At 44.9% G+C, this 22,221-nt stretch overlaps 1 protein-coding gene across 1 annotated transcript in view; it reads right to left on the bottom strand.

Annotated features, from left to right (window-relative positions):
- Positions 1-22,221, bottom strand: part of LOC124555975 — a 502,540-nt gene that overhangs the window by 350,951 nt on the left and 129,368 nt on the right. The window contains exon 2 of the mRNA XM_047130021.1: positions 18,712-18,750. The gene's annotated coding sequence lies outside the window, so the exon portion shown is untranslated. The remainder of the gene's footprint in view (positions 1-18,711; positions 18,751-22,221) is intronic.

Below are 22,221 nucleotides of genomic sequence, written 5' to 3'. Positions count from 1 at the left end.
CGGATTGAATCCGTCTCGTAGATTAACCACGAGGGCTGGTGAACCAGTCAGTTTGGATGTAGCTTTTAGGTGCCTTCCCATAACCCACTAGGTAAATACCGCGCTGGTACCCATGTCCCGCCCCAGATACACGCTACGCAGAAATTCAGAAAGCGATCTCACGCTTGCACATGAGATTTACTCTAAACACAGCCGGAAGGGGTACACAAATTCCGTTCTCGGGTAGGGTGGGTGGAGTAGGTGGTAGGGGTGAGTAAGAAACTGATGACCGTAGACATCTATTCAAACGTGCAATAAAAATAAAGACGATAATCATCATCATAATATCGTCTGCTGCTGTCGTGTCATATACTGTTCAAACAGTTAATTTTTTTTTATGAAGGCATGAACTTAGAAGAAATCACACATTAAATCAAAAAGCACTAACCCGTTTCTTCTCGTTCAGACACAACTGTGCTTCCCATAAAAACACTGCACAATTTTATATGCAGTTCTTTGCGGACGAGCCGCGTGAAACTGAAATTAGATTCATGCCTTCGAGGAAAACATACCACATCGCCAGCATAATAAAATCTGACGAAGTCTATACGTAGACCACCGAATGTTCAAAGAGGGTTTGCTATCGTTGATGGTTATACAAGAGTAGATACTCGAAACAGTTTTCACAGGGTGTTTGGCTACAGCTAAAAGCATTCAAATATCTTGTGGAGACCAGTTAAATCGACTACTGTGTGATTACTTTCCAATGACAGCAAGGGCACTCATGAACAAAACACACAAACGGATACGCAGTTTTTATCTACTGCCAACGAGTGACAAAAGGTTCAATTTTAATTTGAAGTAACTTATGTGCAGACAACTTTTACATTACCGAATCCCGTTGAGAAAAACGACGAAATCACTTCATGCTTTGTGCTCACGCTATACACACAGCATCAGACATTTGGTTCAGAACACAACGTCGAACATGTCACATTAACTTGCTGCAAAGCATGTACATGGTAAACAAAACAAAATTGGCCCGAAACGTGATTACAGTATTTCGTGCTAGCGTAAGCTGAATACGATAGAGGGCATCTGAAACCATCCTAAATGAGCCTGAAAACCAAAATGTTTTGCTGAGGGGAAAGACATCCTAAAGAAAAGTCTTAACTAAAACACTTTATAAGGAAGTGAAACGTGGGGTCTGGAGCCGAGCGACCGCTACGGTCGCAGGTTCGAATCCTGCCTCGGGCATGGATGTGTGTGATGTCCTTAGGTTAGTTAGGTTTAATTAGTTCTAAGTTCTAGGCGACTGATGACCTCAGAAGTTAAGTCGCATAGTGCTCAGAGCCATTTGATTTGAAACGTGGGCAAACAAACCGTAACAATAATAATAGTTATAAAAATAACAACAATTTCTTTTAGCTCAAAGGCCGGGTTCAAGTATTTCGATTGGACGGCACTTCGGCGAATTTCGTGTTCCTAATCAACCCAATTATCCAAACGTGGAATCCATACCTAGTATCGTACCTGGCGACTCCTCGCATCGTTGCTAGATGGCTAGATTAAATACAGACTGAAAACTTTCGTGGTACGACCGGAATTCAACCCCACGGCCTACCGATTTCCAGGAAAGCGCTTTACCACTAGGCCACACAGTACACACAATAGGAGATAAAAAGCTTGGAAATAAGGTGCCGCAGAAGAATGCATATTAGATGAGTAGATCGAACAACTAAGGAGGGCGTAGGAGTGTACTTTACGTTAGGCACTGAGTCATATTGGGGAGAAATGAACTTTATAACACAACCGGAGTAAAAGAAGCGACAGGCTGATAGGATACACCGTGTGGCATCAAAGAGTGGTTTATTTTGTTAAGGAGGAACGCTTGGGATTGCTTGCCTATAGTAAGCAGGTAAAGGGGATGCAGATATGAAAGGACTTGCACAAATCGACTAGCATGGAGAGCTGCATCGGACTAGTATTACGACGACGACGACAAGAGCAGCAGCAGCAACTCAATCCAAATTATGGAAGTGAAGTGATACGCTGACTGGCAGTTGAGGCATCGTGTTAGGGCCGTTGTTGCCGGCGCCAGAGAACCAAAAGCTGGCCACGAGCGGTAATCGCGCCACAGCCAGCCGGCAGCCGGCTCCCAAGGTCACCCACTCGCCTCACGGCTCTACGATCGCCGCGCTGGCCGCCTCTCTTCTACATCACTCATCGTAGCCGCTCTCTGGCAAGTACACCACTACAATTCCTCAACAGCGAGTACTACGTACTACTAAAATACTGCGAAGCACGGTAACGACGTCGTCTGCGGACCAGTCGTACTCTACATCTACACTATGCAAACAACTATGCAATTCATGGCAGAGGGTACTCCTCATTTTAACACTTCCTAGCAATTCTTCCCGTTCCATTCGCCTATGGCGCGCGTCAGGACGACAGCTTAACATCCTCAGTCGTTATGTAGCATCTACACTACATCCAATTTTTTCCCTCCCTAATCCAGGAAATAAGCTAAACTCGCTGTGCCTGATTAGCATATACGCTACACCACTTTCAGTGCATCACTCCTTGTTGTTTCTGCATGTGGCAGCATCTGCTTAAAGAAAGTGGTTTATTGCAGTGTCAGCATGTTTTCGAGAAATAAAGGTAAATTGTTTGCTTTTAGTAATTCTGGACTATAATTTGTTCAGAACATGCTGTAAAATGCTAATATGCTCCACAATATCGAATAACTTATTATTTATTTCATCACGACAGTACAGCGTTACAATGACGTGACAAAAGTCATGGGGATACAGTACACACATATACAGATGGCGGTAGTACCGAGAACGCAAGGTATAAAAGGGCAGTGCATTGGCGGAGCTGTCATTTGTACTCAGGTGAATCATGTGAAAAGGTTTCCGACGTGACTATGGCTGTTAGACTTCGAACGCGGAATGATAGTTGGGGCCAAACGCATGGGACATTCCATTTCGGAAAATCGTTAGGGAATACAATATTCCGAGATCCACGGTTTCAATAGTGTGTCGAAAATACCACATTTCAGACACTACCTCTCACGACGGACTACGCAGTGGCTGACGGCCTTCACTTACTGACAAGAGCAGTGGTGTTTGCCTGGAGTTGTCAGAGCCAACAGACAATCAACACTGCACGAAATAACCACAGAAATAAATGTGGGATGTAAGACGAACTTATCTGTTAGGATAGTGGGGTGAAATTTGGCGTTAATGGGCTATGGCAGCAGACGGCCGACGCGAGTGGCTTTGCTAACAGCACGACATCGCCTGCAGCGCATCTCCTGGGCTCTGACCATACCAGTTGGACCCTAAACGACTCGAAAACCGTGGCCTGGTCAGATGACTCGTGCTTTCAGTTCGTAGGAGCTGATAGTAAGGTTCGAGTGTGGCGCAGACGCCTCGAAGCCATGGATCCAACTTTTCAACACGACATTGTGCAAGCTGGTGGTGGCTCAATAATGGCGTGGGCCGTGTTTACATGGAAAGAACTGATCACTGATTGGACATGGTTACGCTCGGCTACATTGAGACCATTTGCAGCCACTCATGGACCTCATGTGCCCAAACAATAATGGAATTTTTATGGATGACATTGCGCCACGTCACTGGACCACAATTGTTTGTGACTGATTTAAGAACATTCTCAACAATTCGAGTGAAAGATTTGTCCACCCAGGCCGCCCGACACGGTCCCATCGAACATTTTTGGGACATAGTCGAGCGGTCAGTCCGTGCACAAAACCCAGCACGGCAACACATTCACAATTATAGACGGCTATAGAGGCAGCATGGATCAGTATTTCAGCAGAGGATTTCAAACGACTTGTCTAGTCCACTCCACGTCGACTTGCTGCACTACGCCGGACAAAATGAGGTACGGCAGGTTATTAGGAGGTATCCCATGACGTTTGTCCCTTCAGTGTATATTTGTTTTATGTAGCACTGAGACTACATTCGGCCACTAGCTATAGTTTCACATTCCAGTGGAATTGTTTTTGTAAATTTTAAGTGTTCCAGTACCGTATTTCTGAGTATCGTTCATATTTTATTTATTTTCTAACATAAATAGTATTCACATTGAATGTGTATTAAAATTTTGTTGAATCACACCCACTAATATTGACTTCCCATTCCTAAATCTAAGCTCAGGACTGAGCAGGATGCGTGTACCTGTGCGCTCTGTAATTGGTCTTATCTTGTGTCCGTGATCCCTGCAGGAACGATAGGCAGGGTATTGTAGTACTGATCCCCCATTTGAAGTTGGTTCTTGAACCTTTGTAAGTAGGCTTTCGCGGGATAGTTAACGTCTTTCTTGAAGGAGTCTGCCACATCGGTTTTTTCAGCATCTCTGTGGCGCTCTCCCACGAGCCAAACAAATCTGTGATAATTTATGTCGCCATTCTTTGTACACTTGCGATGTCTCGCACTAGTTCTATTTCGTAACTGTTAAACATACTTGAGCAACATTTTGGGATGAGTCGCACGAGTATTCTGTAAATAATTTCCTTTGTATATTGATTACATTCTCGTAGTATCCTACCAATGAACTTGCTTTTCCTATAACTTAGCCTCCGTGGCCGTTCCATTTCACATGGTTACAGTTTGTTACATCCAGGTATTTGTATGAGTTGACAGATTCCAACTGGAACTCATTGTAGTCACAGGATACCGCTTTTCTGCCTTTTGTGAAGTGCACAATTGTACATTCCGAAAATTTAAAGCAAGTTGCCAGTCTTTGCACTACTATGAAACTTTATCAAGACCTGAATGAAGTTTTCACTCTCTGCCAGGATATCCTCAATCCAGTCACAAATGTTGTTTAATAACCCAACGTTGCTGCCAATTTATTTAAGTATGTTGACGTCTCTCAAGAATTGTGTGCCTTATTTCTTTGTTTCCTCGCGAATTTTGACAATAGTTTCGTCCTATTATAAGTGGGTTATCATGTGGTGTCCGGGCTTGCCTTTTGACAGTGTTTTGGAGATTTATCACTAATCATGCATGGTTCAGATCGGATCCTATCTGCCGTTTCATACAAGGTATTACCGAGGAGTGGCATATTTTTATGTGCACTTGCACATCACGTACTGGTTTTATATGGCCTGAAGATATACATCCAGCCTATGAAACCGGTCGTCATACAGTGGAAACACAATGAACACTGCCGATTTGGACTTTCACTCAATTTAATATAGACTCTCTTACCATCTCTGATTTTAAACTGTTTGATTGTCCTTCACGTTACAGCCTAAATTCTTATTGCACTATGGACAAAATAATAAAGATGAAGATTTAAACGAAAGAAGGGATTATAAGTAAAACGAAATTCAAGGAATATGAGGAATAGAAATAATGAATGCAATAATTCTGACGAAAAAATAGGACGATAAAACGAAATAAATTAAATGTAAATCAATTCATAAAATTAATTCAAATCACATTTTACACCGAAGACGAATGACAGGACGAAAAATAAGAGCAAATGAGGAAGCTGATATGATTAAAATTGTATGACAAAGGAACAGAAATAAAAGAAAGTACCTCAATAGATTCGAATCCATGATTGTCTGCACTTAAAGGCCTTACCCTATCCATCAAACCACAACCCAGGCAATATTATACTACTACTTTAGTGCTGTTGGGTATCACGCAAAATTCAGAAAATGTTTTCCGTCAATTGCTCGCAAACGAAGACCCACCAGGATGCATCTTAATCTACCTCACCGCACAGATGGTTTCAAAAAGTCGATTCCACCGCTGATGACCTCTCTTTGTAAGTAAACTTCCTCGATATGTGACAGACACGAAAGCCAAGCATCCTTCATTGCAAAGTCATTAATAGAGGATGTGAAACTGCCTGCCATCGATCATCGGTAACTTAGTTTTTGCGTGTTCGAATCTCGTATTAGCTCCTCGCAACGGCGTAACTTTGTCAGCTTCGAAACTAGGAGAGAGAGGACTAATTCTAAGAATTATATCAGCGCATATGAAAGTGACCACTGCTTCAAACCTCAGCCTAGAGTTCCACAAGATATTAAGAAGATGGTATATGCTCGCACACTGCAGTTGGCTGATACACAGGCTGATTCTACGCGGTAAGAAGCAGGGAGGTATGGGGAATTAATCTAGCGACTACACGGGCCGCAAATGGAATAAGCGACATTGACAGAGGGCAGATTGTTATCGCCTTGCGCCTGGGAACGAGCATCCCGTAAACAGTGAAGCTGGTCGGCTGTTCGTGTGCTACTGTCGCGAGCATCACATAAAGTGGATGAACGATGGTGAAACCACGAGTAAGCGACAAGATGTTGGACGGTGACGCCTCATCACAGGACATGGACGGAGGCCGGCGCCTTGCCCGTTCTGTGAAGCACGACAGACGGCGATGTGTGTGAGATATGACGGCAGTGCACAATGGTGGTGCAGGAAAAATGTTTCGGAGCACACCGTTCAGCGAAAAATGTTGAACATATGGGCTCCGCACGGTCGCAGGTTCGAATCCTGCCCTGGGGCATGGATGTGTGTGATGTCCTTAGGTTAGTTAGGTTTAAGTAGTTCTAAGTTCTAGGGGACTGATGACCTGAGAAGTTAAGTCTCATAGTGCTCAGAGCCACGAGCCTGTTACCATTGCTGTGGGCGCGAGATTATCGAGCTTGGACGTAACGTGTCATCTGGTGGGATGAATCACGTTTCATGTTACACCAGGCCGATTATCGTGTAACGCCATCGTCTAGGCGAACGGCTGCCCAAAACATGCACCACACCACGGACGCAGGCCGGTGGGTGCAGTATTACACTATTGGGAACATTCACATGAGCTTCCGTGGGACCTGTGGTTAGTAAATGAGGGAACCATATCACCTGTGAACATTACTTCGACCATCTGCATCTCTTCATGCTTGGTGTTTTCCCCGACAGCGATGGTACCTTCCAGCAGGATAACAGGCAGTGTCGCAAGGTCAGAACCGAGCGACAGTGATTTGAGGAGCATGACAGTGGACTCACGCTTATGTCTCGGCCGTTAAATACGTCTGATCTAAACGCTGTCGGGCGCCACCTTCGCACCCACAAACCACCGGCCCACAATTTACGGGAAATGTGTGACGTCGCGTAGATATTTGGTGTCACACACCTCCGGAAACGTAACAGTGCCTTTTCGAATCTATTCCACGCAGAATCGTTGCTGTATTGCGATTCAAATGTGGAGGAACGCAATTTCGCGGGTAGCCAAGTTTAATATCAGAGACTGTTTTTCAGGTAGCTCTCTGTCGTCCGCAGTACAGCCAATATTGCTGAAAATAACTACAACAACACAGCAAACTAACGTTGAAAGAGTATTAACATAGCGATGCAGACAGCAGAAAGCAACATATAAATAACAGCAGTAAGATAATAGAATATTAACAAAGCGCAAAATAACCCAGACTCTTTTGTTTCATTTTAGGCCTAACTTCTTTCATTCCATGTATGCAAAGTACCACAACGAAAACCTCATTACCTGCAGATGACGAACTGTATTTAAGTATCAGCTGTATTGCAGAGTACAGACAGCTATATTAACAAAAGAATTTTCTATTAAGTTACAAACTTTGTTAAAATGTTGTGAAAATAATGACGACAATCCAGAGCCTATATGTATTATCATGCAAATTTCTATCTCCTATTCGACAGAAAATCCGGGGAATGTACTGATGATGGTGAAACTGTATTGAAACAAATGCGTGTGAAAAATGATGAAAATTGTGTGCGCTCAAGATAGAATCCTTTTCCAAAACATACGAGGCAGATTTAACTGTTCGAAAGCGTAAGCGAAATAACAACACTTTATTCTGAGGAGGGGTAGTAAAGGTTCAACATGAGTGTTTCCTTAAAAAACCGTGAGAATGTGTGGGATGACTAGAAAGTCTGCTAACTGAGAAGACAAGCGTCTGCTTCCTCTGCCGCCGCCATTTACGCTTCAAAAGCTGCTTCATCTGTCCCTCCAAGTGACGCTTTGTGCCTCAGCCGTTAGACGCACCCTGCAGGGGGCCTTTTGCTGCTACGCATCTATTACATGTAGGGCGACGAAAATTGCATTAGCTGCGGAATTCAAATAAAGATCGAACAATATTCATGTACAAACTACAGGCAATGCCTTCCACGTAATGCGTACGTATTTACCATTCTGTAAGAACAACTTAACGATAGCCCGAAAAACAACAGCACGCTTATCACAATCACTGAAAATGTAACGGCTCTAGACACAGTCTACATATAGGAACACGTATCACCATCCTTTGGGCTCGGCTACACGTGAGAATATTTTGCTCCCCGACAGGCTGGTACTCTCGGATAGAACTCGCAAAACTGTTTACACTACGGGCGAGTTTTTGCTGATAGTTACTTGCGACTACTTCTGTGTCAGTCTTCCTAGAACAGATGTCGGAACCATTTACACACAGCACTCGCGCCGGCATTTCAGCTTCGCTTCTTATCTCAGTTCCAGTAGTCCAGTAACTGTACATTCCATAACGCCTATCTTCCCTCGTAAAGACTAATGATATTCACAGCTTCGTGCTGAGTCCACTTCCTGGCAGCTATCTTCACCTCTTTTTTGCCGACAAATCGCTGACATTCCTTCGCCGCGCGTATGCATCGCGATAGCGTGGCGACCGTCCCGACAACGCCGATACACGTTTATAGAGCAGTGAGTTGCAGTGTTTAGGTGGCGTAGTGAATAACGCGCTGATCTCTCATTCACATTTTCATATGGGCGCAGGATCGAGTCTCCTCGGTGACAATTTTTTTCGTTTAAACTCTGTATAACATGTATATGATGCTTTTACAAGTTCATTGCTGCGTTAAATTGTTTAAGTCTAGAACTTTCCAAATAGGACAACTGCTTCAGCTGTGTGCGTATGAGGTGAAACGGGCGTTCCTTTTTTTTCGCTCAAAAACATACCACGGACACAAATTGTTCGCAACACGCAGTTTCGTGAATACTTTCATGTAATGTGTGCTTTAGAACAGGAAAAATATATTATCGAGATGCGGTAGCGTAAAAACTGAAATATGGCACAAATTCTGGACGCAATATGACCGCTCACCATTCACGGAGTACTCCCTGCCCTCCCGACAGTGGCAGCATACTTTTTCTTGTCTGAGAGCTGCGGCGAGCGGCTCTCGCGAGATGGAGGTTGCTATCTATACGAGGTCTAAACCCGAAGAGCGCGACTATCCGAGATCCTGCCCCACAGTCGGATTCTGCTGGTGAGCTGACTCCCGGCGCCGTTTATACGGCACGTATTACTCATGTAAGTCCTCGGAGAATGAAAAACTCTTACTCTTAAATATCTATCGACATAGGAGAAGAAGCCTAGTGCCACTCTCTGACTTCCACAGACAAAGTTTTCCGAGAAATATGTTGTTGTTGTTGTTGTTGTTGTTGTTGTGGTCTTCAGTCCTGAGACTCGTTTGATGCAGCTCTCCATGCTACTCTATCTTGTGCAAGCTTCATCATCTCCCAGTACTTACTGCAACCTACATCCTTCTGAATCTGCTTAGTGTATTCATCTCTTGGTCTCCCTCAACGATTTTTACCCTCCAACACTAAATTTGTGATCCCTTGATGCCTCAGAACGTGTCCTACCAACCGGTCCCTTCTTCTTGTCAAGTTGTGCCACAAACTCCTCTTCTCCCCAACTCTATTCAATACCTTCTCATTAGTTACGTGATCTACCCATCTAATATTCAGCATTCTTCTGTAGCACCACATTTCGAAAGCTTCTATTTTCTTCTTGTCCAAACTATTTATCGTCCATGTTTCACTTCCATACATGGCTACACTCCATACAAATACTTTCAGAAACGACTTCCTGACACTTAAATCTATACTCGATGTTAACAAATTTCTCTTCTTCAGAAACGCTTTCCTTGCCATTGCCAGTCTGCATTTTACATCCTCTCTACTTTGACCATCATCAGTTATTTTGCTCCCCAAATAGCAAAACTCATTTACTACTTTAAGTGTCTCATTTCCTAATCTAATGCCCTCAGCATCACCCTATTTAATTCGACTACATTCCATGATCCTCGTTTTGCTTTTGTTGATGTTAATCTTATATCCTCCTTTCATGACACTGTCCATTCCGTTCAACTGCTCTTCCAAGTCCTTTGCTGTCTCTGACAGAATTACAATGTCATCGGCGAACCTCAAAGTTTTTATTTCTTCTCCATGGATTTTAATACCTACTCCAAATTTTTCTTTCGTTCCCTTTACTGCTGCCGGCCGAAGTGGCCGTGCGGTTAAAGGCGCTGCAGTCTGGAACCGCAAGACCGCTACGGTCGCAGGTTCGAATCCTGCCTCGGGCATGGATGTTTGTGATGTCCTTAGGTTAGTTAGGTTTAACTAGTTCTAAGTTCTAGGGGACTAATGACCTCAGCAGTTGAGTCCCATAGTGCTCTGAACCATTTGAACCTTTACTGCTTGCTCAATAAACAGATTGAATAACATCGGGGAGAGGCTACAACCCCGTCTCACTCCCTTCCCAACCACTGCTTCCCTTTCATGCCCCTCGACTCTTATAGCTGCCATCTGGTTTCTGTACAAGTTGTAAATAGCCTTTCGCTACCTGTATTTTACCCCTGCCACCTTTAGAATTTGAAAGAGAGTATTCCAGTCGACATTGTCGAAAGCTTTCTCTAAGTCTACAAATGTTAGAAACGTAGGTTTGCCTTTCCTTAATCTTTCTTCTAAGATAAGTCGTAAGGTCATTATTGCCTCACGTGTTCCAACATTTCTACGGAATCCAAACTGATCTTCCGCGAGGTCGACTTCTACCAGTTTTTCCATTCGTCTGTAAAGAATTCGCGTTCGGAATATTTTACCCAAGAGGACGCCATCATCATTTAATCATACAGTAAAGCTGCATGCCCTCGGGAAGAATTACGGCTGTGGTTTCCACTTGCTTTAAGCCGTTCGCAATACCACAACAGCTATGCCGTTTTGGTTAGTGTTACAGGGCCAGATCAGTCAATCATCCAGACTGTAGCCCCTGCAACTACTGAAAAGGCTGCTGCCCCTCTTCAGGAACCACACGTTTGTCTGGCCTCTCGAAAGATACCCCTCCGTTGTGGTTGCACCTACGGTACGGTACGGCTATCTGTATCGTTGAGGCACGCAAGCCTCCCCACCAACGGCAAGGTCCATGGTTCACTGGGGGGGCGGGGGGGGGGGGGGGCGAATAGGGATCAGAGAAAATAATGAAATTTGCCTTACTGTGGTAATACAGAACAATTGGAAGGAAACATTATTTAATTTATAGGTGATTTGGAGCTATAGAGGCTGCGAAATTTCGTACACAGAGCTGAAACCCCTGGAAGCAATAACGCCTCTAACACGGCTCGGCACAGAGTCCAATTGCGTTTGGATGACAGAAACCGGTACGACTTTAGCTTCAGTTCTGTGTCACAGTTCGCCTATCTTAGTGGCCAGCGAATAAAAGCGTGATACTTTCTCAGTATCCTATGAGCAGATGTTCTAACGGGTGAGAGATTGTGAGAACATGGTGGACAGGGCAACAGCTGAACTACTCCTGCGATGTGGTATGTTACGTCAGCACACGTCGCATGGTGCCTAGCATTTTTTTTACTCTCGTTTAGGCCCATTAGTGGTCACGTCAAGTAGCTATAAAGCAATAATAATAATAAAATACACGGTCCAGTCACATTAATATGACCACTGCCTATGTTTGACGTCAATCGCAGACTGCAGCGAGCGGCACTAGAAGTGGAGGGTATTATAAAACGCGTCAAGGGTACGCGGAAAAAGTACAGTCGTTTCGTAATGCAGAAACGGAGCGATTTATCTCATGCCCGAAACGACATGATCACTGACTTCTTTCGGGCCATGGGTGGCAGTTTTTACGAAACGGCTAAGTTTGTAAACTGTTTGCGTTCCGCCGTGGTTGAAGTATACCGGGATGGCAAAACGGCGCTATCCAAAACCGTCGCCCAGGCAACTGTGGCGCACCACCGACCATAGACGACATGGGTGAACGACGGCTGCGGAGAAGTGTACGGGCGAATGGACGTGCAACTGTTGAGCAACTGACCGCCCAGATGAACCAAGGGGCTACCAACAGGGTCTCCTCAACGATCTTTCAGCGAACGTTGCTGCGTATGGGCCTCTGCAGCAGGCGCCTGGTTCGTGCACCCACGCTGACTACTATTTATCTGCGACGAAAGTTGGAATTTGCACGCCAACACTGCAACCGTACGTCCAATGAGTGGACACAGGTGGTCATTTCAGATGAATCACGTTTTATGCTCCATTGGACAGATGGCCTTTGGCGTGTACGTCGCGAAACGTCTGACAGGAAGCACCCTGCAAGCGTTATGGTCTGGGTTAATGATTACGTGGCAGTCCCTGGATGATTTCGTCGTCCTATAAGGCGCAATGGATCAACACAAGTATGCATCTACCCTTGGAGACCATGTCTACAAGCAGATTGATTTTCCAAGGCACGATGGTATCTACCAGCAGCACAGTGCAACATGTCACACAGCTCGCAATGTACGCTTGTGTTTCGAAGAGCACTACAATGGGTTCACCGCACTCCCATGGCCATTTAACTTCCCGGATTTAAATACAATCGAAAATCTGTGGGACCGCCTCAACCGAAAAACCTAGCGCAGCCGGCCACGGCACTGGAGTCGACATGGCTCCATATCACTGTCGGTACCTTCCAGAACCTCACTGATCCTCTTCACGCACGTATTCGCAGCGGTCCGCTCTGCAAAAGCTGAGTGTTCAGGCTTCTGACATATGCTCTCTTTAATATGATTGGACAAATGGTTCAAATGGCTCTGAGCACTATGGGACTTAACTGCTGAGGTCATCAGTCCCCTAGAACTTAGAACTACTTAAACCTAACTAACCTAAGGACAACACACACATCCATGCCCGAGGCAGGATTCGATCCTGCGACCGTAGCGGTCGCGCGGTTCCAGACTCTAGCGCCTAGAACCGTTCGGCCACTCCGGCCGGCTACGATTGGACAGTGTAATAGTAGTAGTAATAATAATAATAATAATAATAATAATAACTGGTTCGGATAAATGAAACACTATCAACGAGAATTTACACATACGTCAACCAGAAAAAAAACCTCTTTGGTACCAATGGCTGCAAGAAACTAGAAATGGCCTGATACAGATGATGATCGAAGACCTTGAAATTCTGAACAGAAATAATGCCGAAAGAAGTGGTGAGGTGATCTGAAACAACACTCATATCGAATGAAACACAAACGGAAAAATCCGAAGCTAAATCAGAACTACACTATGTGATCAAACGTATCCGGACACACCCAAAAATATACGTTTTTCAAATTAGGTTATTTGTGCTGCCACCTAATGCCAGGCACTCCGTATCAGCGACCTCAGTAGTCATTAGACATCATGAGAGGCAGCAGAATGAGGCGCTCTGCGGAACTCACGGACTTCGAACGTGGTCAGGTGATTGGGTGTCACTTGTGTCATACGTCTGTACGCGGGATTTCTACACTCCTAAACATCCCTAGGTCCACTGTTTCCGATGTGATAGTGAAGCAGATACGTGAAGGGACACGTAGAGCACAAAAGTGTACAGGCCGACCTCGTCTGTTGACTGACAGAGACCGCCGACAGTTGAAGAGGGTCGTAATGTGTAATAGGCAGACATCTATCCAGACCATCACACAAGAATTCCAAACTGCATCAGGATCCACTGCAAGTACTATGACAGTTAGGCGGGATGTGAGATTTCATCGTCGAGCGGCTGCTCATAAGCCACACATCAAGCTGGTAAATGCCAAACGACGCCTTGCTTTGTGGAAGGAGCGTCAACATTGGACGATTGAGCAGCGAAAAAACGTGTGGCGTGACGAATCACGGTACACAATGTACCGATCCGATGGGAGAGTATGGGTATGGCGAATGCCTGGTGAACATCATCTGCCAGCGTGCGTAGTGGCAACAGTAAAATTCGCCGCCGTTGTGGCCGAGCGGTTCTAGGCGCTACAGTCTGGAACCGCGCGACTGCTACGGTCTCAGGTTCGAATCCTGCCTCGGGCATGGATGTATGTGATGTCCTTAGGTTAGTTAGGTTTAAGTAGTTCTAAGTTCTAGGGGACTGATGACCTCAGAAGTTAAGTCCCATAGTGCTCAGGGCCATTTGAACCAGTAAAATGCGGAGGTGGTGGTGTTATGGTGTGATCGTATTTTTCATGGAGGGGCCTTGCACCCCTCGTTGTTTTCTGTGGCACTATCACAGCACAGCACGTTTTAAGCACGTTCTTGCTTCCCACTGTTGAAGAGCATTTCGGGGATGGTGACTGCATCTTTCAACACGATCGAACATCTGTTCATAATGCACGGCCTGTAGCAGAGTGGTTACACGACAATGACATCCCTGTAATGTACTAGCATGCACCGTGTCTTGACCTGAATCCTATAGAACACCTTTGGGATGTTTTGAAACGCCGATTTCGTGCCAGGCCTCACCGACCGACATCTATACCTCTCGTCAGTGCAGCACTCCGTGAAGAATGGGTTGCCATTCCCGCAGAAACCTTCCAGCACTTGACTAAACGTATGCCTGCGAGATTGGAAGCTGTCATCAAGGCTAAGGGTGGACCAACACCGTATTGAATTCCAGAATTACTGATGGAGGGCGCCACGAGCTTTTAACTCATTTTCAGCCAGGTGTCCGGATACTTTTAATCACACAGTGTAAGTCTTCACATGATACATAGGTGCTCCAAAGAGGAAAGTAATAACAGTGCGAGAAGGGGATAGGTTTCAGATACGTGAATGACTCTAAGAAGTTTTAAATAAGAGAACACAGTAATTTATTCCGGACGGCTAGAGTTCATCACAAAGTTATCGCCAGCAGTGCCACAGGGGAATGTGGTAAGACCGTTCTTGAAACGTCCTGGCATATTAAAACTGTGTGCCGGACTGAGACTCGAACTCGGTACCTGAGCCTTTCGCGGGCAAGTGCTCTACCGATTGAGCTACCACAGCACGACTCACGACACATCCGCCCAGCTATACTACCTAATCTCCTACATTCCAAACTTCACAAATATTCTCCGGCGAAACCTGTGGGACTAAAACTCTTCTAAGAAAGGATATCGTGGAGACATGGGTCGTGCGTCGTGCTTGGGTAGCTCATGTGGTCGAGTACTTCCCCGCGAACGGCAAAGCTCCTGAGTTCGAGTCTCCGTACAGCACAAAATTTTTAGTGTGCCAGGAAGTTTGATATTAACGCATACTCTGCTGCAGAGTGAAAAATTCATTCTCAGGACTGTTCATGTTTTCCATATTCATAAACGATCTGTGGGATAGCATGAGCAACAGTAATCTGAATCTGTTTGCTAATGACGCTGTAGTTAATGGGAACGGATTGTAGGAGAGTACAGGATGACTTGGACAGAATTTCTATTTGATGCTCTAACTGTCGAAAAATGTAACGTAATGCACATTAAGAAGAAAAACAATCCTGTAATGTTCCAATACCGCATTAGTGGTGAGCTCCTTGACACAGTAAGGTCGATTAAATATCCAGGCGTAACGTTGGAAAGTCACATGAAATGGAATGGGCGCGCAAGGTCTGTACTACGGAAGACTCATCTATAAATGACATTACCTACGGAACACTAGCACGACCCATTCTTGAGTCCTACTCGAGTGTGTGTCATATCCATTAGGTCGGATTAAAGCAAGACCTAGCATCAATTCAGGGGTGTGATGCTAGATTAGTTACTGGTAGCTTGGATCAACACCCGTGTTTCAAATGGGAATCCCCGGAGGGAAAAGACGTTCTTTTCGCGAAACATTACTGAGAAATTTTAGCGAACCAGCATTTATTACAGTCTTCAGAACCACCCTACTACCACCAAAATACAGCTCTTGTAGGGACCACGAAGATAAGATAAATCGGGGGTCGCAATGAAGCATACGGACAGTTGCTTTTCCCTCGCTCCACTTGCGAGTGGAACACGAAAGGGAAGGGCTAACAGTACAAGGTATCATCTGCCACGAACCATATGGTAGCTTGGGTGTATGATGTAGACGTAGATAATAACAGCAACAATAACCCTGCTAGTACTCATTTTCTTGCATCCGACTTTCTTATGGTAAACACAAACATTTTATTTCCACAACGATTAGCTAATTTTGACCCTTTGACCACTATTATTGTGTTTACCATCAGACTTCGTGACAAAGATTCAAGAAATAAGAAGTAACAACAAGTAAAACGAAGTACAACACAACAGCCTTCAGACACGCGTGTGATTTTATTTCCTTTAAATGAATGAAGCTCAGTCACGGCTCCAACAATAGCTACTATGGATAAATTATGTAACAAAATAAATGGCCTAGGTGCACCACACAAAAAAATGCGTTATATTATAAGGGGCGTTCAAAAAGAAACGAGCCGGTGGCCTACTTACAGAAACCAGTATCTGTATGTTAGGAGTATTGAGCCTGGCTTTTGATACACTTGTCCCACTATGAGACAAGGCGTTGAATGGCTGTCTCATAAAATTCCGCGATGTTAATCAGCTCCTCACGTACAGCTGGACGTCGTCGTCCACACGAGTGCAGGAAAGGTTACGCTGATATTCTTCTTTGACCAAAATGGCCCCCTTCTGATTCACTTCCTGCAGCAGGGGACAACAGTGAATGCCCAGCGTTACTCGCACAACTTTACTACCCTTCGCCAAGCGATCAAATCAAAACGACCAGGCAATCTCACCAAGGGGTCATTCTGCTCCACGACAATGCAAAGCCACATACGTCCAACACAGTCGCGGCACTCCTGCAAAAATTCAAATGGGAGGTTCTAGGCCACCCTCCATACAGTTCGGACCTTTCCACCGTGATTATGCCATTTTTGGTCCCCTTAAAAAGGCTCTGAGGGGCAAATAATTCACCTCAGACGACGACGTCCAGCTGTACGTGCGGAACTGGTTAACATTGCAGAACCGGGAATTTTATGAGACAGCTATTCACCGCCTTGTGTCACAGTGGGATAAATGTCTCAACAGCCAGGGTCAATACTTCTAACATACATCTACATCCATACTCCGCAAGCCACCTAACGGTGGGTGGCGGAGGCTATCATGAGTACCTCTAGCTGTTTTCCCTTCTATTCCAGTCTCGTATTGTTCGTGGAAAGAGGATTGTCGGTATGCCTCTGTGTGGGCTCTAATCTCTCTGATTTTATCCTCATGGTCTCTTCACGAGATATACGTAGGAGGGAGCAATATACTGCTTGACTCCTCGGTGAAGGTATGTTCTCGAAACTTTAACAAAAGCCCGTACCGAGCTACTGAGCGTCTCTCCTGCAGAGTCTTCCACTGGAGTTTATCTATCATCTCCGTAACGCTTTCGCGATTACTAAATGATCCTGTAACGAAGCGCGCTGCTCTCCATTGGATCTTCTCTCTCTCTTCTATCGACCCTTTTTGGTACAGATCCCACACTGCTGAGCAGTATTCAAGCAGTGGACGAACAAGCGTACTGTAACCTACTTCCACACAGGTGCTGGTTTCTGTAATTATGCCTCCCGCTCGTTTCGTTTTGAACGTCCCTAATATTTCATTCGTCAAGATGCCATGGCCTGTACAGCGATGTGGGAGAGATCAACATGTGATAGTATCTCTAAGAAGGAACATCAGAAAAGTAGCTATGGTCACAAACTATATGTACACGAACACTCAACGTAATTCGCACTGAAGAACAGAAAATTCAAACGTCTTAAAATATCCCTTCGAGTGGCGTAGTATCGTAAGTTCGCAGATGTTAGGCTTTACATCCAGAACCACGAAGTGCAAACTTCTTATTTGTTTGAAACATCACGTAATTTTCGTTGTGATGCTAACCACCAGGTTGTTTCATACTGATTAAAGGACCGAAATTAGCTAACCCCCAATTGGAATAATAAGTTACAGAATGAAATTTTCACTCTGCAGAGAAGTGTGCGCTGATATGAAACTTCCTGGCAAATTAAAACTGTGTGTCGGACTGAGACTCGAAGTCAGGACTTTGGCCTTTAGCGAGCAAATGCTCTACCGACTGAGTTCGAGTTCAATCCGGCACACAGTTTTAATCAGCGCACACTCTCCTGCAGAGTGACAATTTCCTTCTGGAAACATCCCCCACGGTGTGGCTAAGCCATGTCTCCGCAATATCCCTTCTTCAGGGAGTGCAAGTCTTCCTAGTTTCGCAGGACACTTCTGTGAAATTTGGAAGGCAGGAGACGAGCTACTGACGGATGTGAGGACAGGTCGTGAGTCGTGCTTGGGTAGCTCAGTTGGTAGAGCACTTGCCTGCGAAAGACAGAGGTCCCGAGTTCGAATCTCGGTCCGGCCCACAGTTTTAATCTGCCGGGAAGGTTCAAAAAATACGTTAGTTTCACGTAAAATGTCTGTAGCTGGGAAACTAATCCTTCCAAGAAATTGATTTAAATGATAATGAAAATGAAAATAATAATAATAATAATAATAATAATGCAATATAACACATACCATACAGTTAAAAGGAAGTGACGCTTGATGAAGGTCCGCGTCACTTTCCATTTTTAACCAGACTTAACGTCTGAGAAAGTAAAGAAATAATAATAATAATAATAATAATAATAATACTTTATTTGAAAAGTACTTACTTTAAAGGTCACTAAACGAATAACCTCTGCTGCTTGGTCCTGCAAAAGTAAAAAAAAAAACTGTTTTAGATACACAGCATAAAATGAGTTACACAGCAAAAATAATCAAAAAATGAAGCAGCTGATACCGCAGGTGAGTCATTTGAACATTACAACAGAATTTTTACGATACGGATAATCAATCAAAATGAAAAGGCAGGAAATACCTATACATGTATTGTATGAGTAACAAATGGTGTCATAGTAAAGGTAGAGAACTCTTGTATCCAGGCACAAAATAGATTTAGGTTTCCGTATATTCTGCGACGGGTAAGGCCACACTACGCTAGTGGGAAGTGATATAGTGTACAGCTACCACACGCGGGAACTCCCGAGCGCGCATTCAGGGCTAAACGCACACTCAAAAATGCTCCGAAAAGCGGAAATGGAGCAGTGCTTATCGAGCAAGACGTAGAAGGGGGCAGTAAAATGAAAAGAGAAGAATTCTGGCACGAGAAAGCATCAGTAGAGGAGATTTGCGTGGAACCTTCACACAGCTTCTTATACGAGGGTTCCTCAGCAGGTAAGTTACACATTATTATGGCAGGCCATGTAACTTTCATCGAATGCTGCACTACAAATCAAAGTGTCACAAATACACGACACCATTTTTCAACATAGCACCAAGTCTCAGCGAATAACGGTCAGAACGTTCTATCAATCGCTCTGTTCTCCAACGACAGAAATCCGCTCATTGATCACGGAACCGTTCTAGAACCGCTGTGCGAACGTCCACCTCATGGTGCAAGATCTAAACTTCCCGATGGTCATCATCCACGTCTCTTCGGGTTTGGTCACATTGTTGGCACCATTTCACAATGGCTAACCGCGACATTGCAATTGGTCCATATACCGCCAGAATTTCAAGGTGAATCTATGTCCTATTTAGACGTTATGCTCACAAGAATCGTACTGTCCCACGCTAGAGGACATTTCCAGTTGCCACGCCATTTCATTCCCACACTGCGAAGAGCGTGTTACCCTAGCGCAGCAGAACTGTCTTTGCTGGTAACTCGGAACATGTACTCTCATCAGACAATGTGCCACTCTTCTCGCGGAATAATCTTAGCGTCAGACGACATGTGTCACTTCCTAAAGTCCTTATGCAGGACTAGCAGTTGAATACGTTCCCATGCTGACAGTGTAATAAGTTGCGTTAGTTTTAATTATAAAAGCGAAGTACTTAATATAGTGTGTCACTTCAGCCATTTCTGTAAATTGAAATAAATAAATAAATAAATAAAACCTAAACTGGAGGTAATGTTGTACCTTTTTGCTAATAGGCATAGTTTAAACTAGCTATTGCTCTAGGACTTGCCTGCAAATGGCAATGGATCTGGGTTCGAATCACGGCCCGTTCACTGTCATCATACACTGAAGCGCTAAAGAAACTGGTATATGCGTGCGTATTCAAATACAGAGAGATGTGAACAGGCAGAATATGGCGCTGCGGTAGGCAACGCCTATATAAGACAAGTGTCTCGCGCAGTTGTTAGATCGGTTACTACAGCTAAAATGGCAGGTTATCAAGATTTAAGCGAGTTTGAACGTGGTGCTATAGTCGGTGCACGAGCGACGGTACACAGCATCTCCAAGGTAGCGATGAAGTGGAGATTTTCTGTACGACCATTTCACGAGTGTGCCGTGAATATCAGGAATCCGGTGAAACATCAAGTCTCCTACATCATTGCGGCCGGAAAAAGATCCTGCAAGAACGGGACCAACGACGATTGAAGAGAATCGTTCAACGTGACAGAAGTGCAACAATTCCGCAAATTGCTGCACATTTCAATGCTGAGCCATCACCAAGAGTCAGCGTGCGAAGCATTCAACGAAACGTCATCGATATGGGCTCTCGGAGCCGAAGGCCCACTTGTGTACCCGTGATGACTGCACGACACACAGCTTTACGCCTCACCAGGGCCCGGCAACTCCGAAAATGGACTGTTGATGATGGGAACATGTTGCCTGGTCAGACAACTATCCTTTGAAAATGGGTCGAGCGGATGGACTTATACGGGTATGGAGAGAACCTCAGGAATCCATGGACCCTGCTTGTCACGCGGGCACTGTTCAAGCTGGTGGAGGCTCTGTAATGGTGTGGGACGTGTGCAGCTGGACCGCTATGGGGCCTCTGATACGTCTAGATACGACTCTGACAGGGGACAAGTACGTAAACATCCTGTCTGATCATCTGCATCCATTCATATCCATAGTGCATTCCAACGGGCTTGGGAAATTACAGGAGGACAATGCGACACCTCATACCTCCGGGATTGCTACAGAGTGGCTCCAGAAACAAATTTCTGATTTAAACATTTTCGCTGCCCACCAAACTCCCCAGACATGCAAGTTACTGAGCATATTTGGAAAGCTTTGCAACGTGCCGTTCAGAAGAGATCTCCACCCTCTCATACTCTTACGGATTTATGGACAGCCCTGCAGGATTCATGGTGCCAATTCCCTCCAGCACTACTCCATACATTAGTCGAGTTCATGCCACGTCGTGTTGCGGCACTTCTGAGTGCTCGCAGGGCCTCTACAGGGTATTAGGCACGTGTACCAGTTTCATTGGCTGTTCAGTGTACGATGTGTGGCGGAAGGCACGTAATATATCAGTCTCAGTGTCCCTCTTTTCCTGTTCCATTCGAGTTTGGTACGCGGGAAGGATACTATTGATGCTCTTACACGTGAGCCCGAATCCTGATCGTTACGCAAGATATGTATGCTTCTTCATCCATTTTACATGGGCTCTTCAAATTTTATGTAGCACAAGGTCTTTCTAGCAAAGTTTCGCATCGCAGTTCGTTGAGCATTTCTGTAACTCTCTCACACTGACTAAACTACCCCGCAATGAGTAGTGCAGCTCTTCTTACAATCTTTCCCATCTATTCCGTTACTCCAATACTGCACGGGTGTTAGACCAACCAACAGTACTGTTCAGCATGACCTTACCTTAAACGGGGCTGGATGGTTGTGACATTTGACTCATTGAGTATCTGTACTCAAACCAAACACAGTCATTGTGCTAGCTGGACTGCAGGTAGCATTTTGAAATTCACGAGTGATTTCTTCCGCTGATTTCATGTGATATTTTACAAGCACCTTCCGGAATGCTCGATGGTCCGTGTCTGCCTGGTCTTGGGTTAGCTGTGGTTGTTCCTTCGCGTTTTCACTTCACAATTACATTACCAACAGTGGACTAGGCCCTGATGGATTTGCCACGTTACATCCAGTGACTAATCCACGTCCACCGTCACTACGCTCTTCTAACCCATTCTGTTGTTACTGCTTCTTTACTGCCAAATCAATACTCCCCGCCTCCTTTTTACTGGCGGGTCCGCATCACGAGACCACTAAAGATCAATTCCGCATTACACGGGGGTGCCCGGATACTTTTGATCAAGATAGGGTATGCAAGGTGGTCACAAAGAGTCTGTAAAGCTTGCAAGGGTGTTGCAGGGGAGACTG

Source organism: Schistocerca americana, chromosome X (genome assembly GCF_021461395.2).
Source record: "Schistocerca americana isolate TAMUIC-IGC-003095 chromosome X, iqSchAmer2.1, whole genome shotgun sequence".
In the NCBI taxonomy this organism is placed as follows: domain Eukaryota; kingdom Metazoa; phylum Arthropoda; class Insecta; order Orthoptera; family Acrididae; genus Schistocerca; species Schistocerca americana.
The sequence above is the reverse complement of the archived record's forward strand: the minus strand, read 5'-3'. Positions and strand labels throughout refer to the sequence as shown.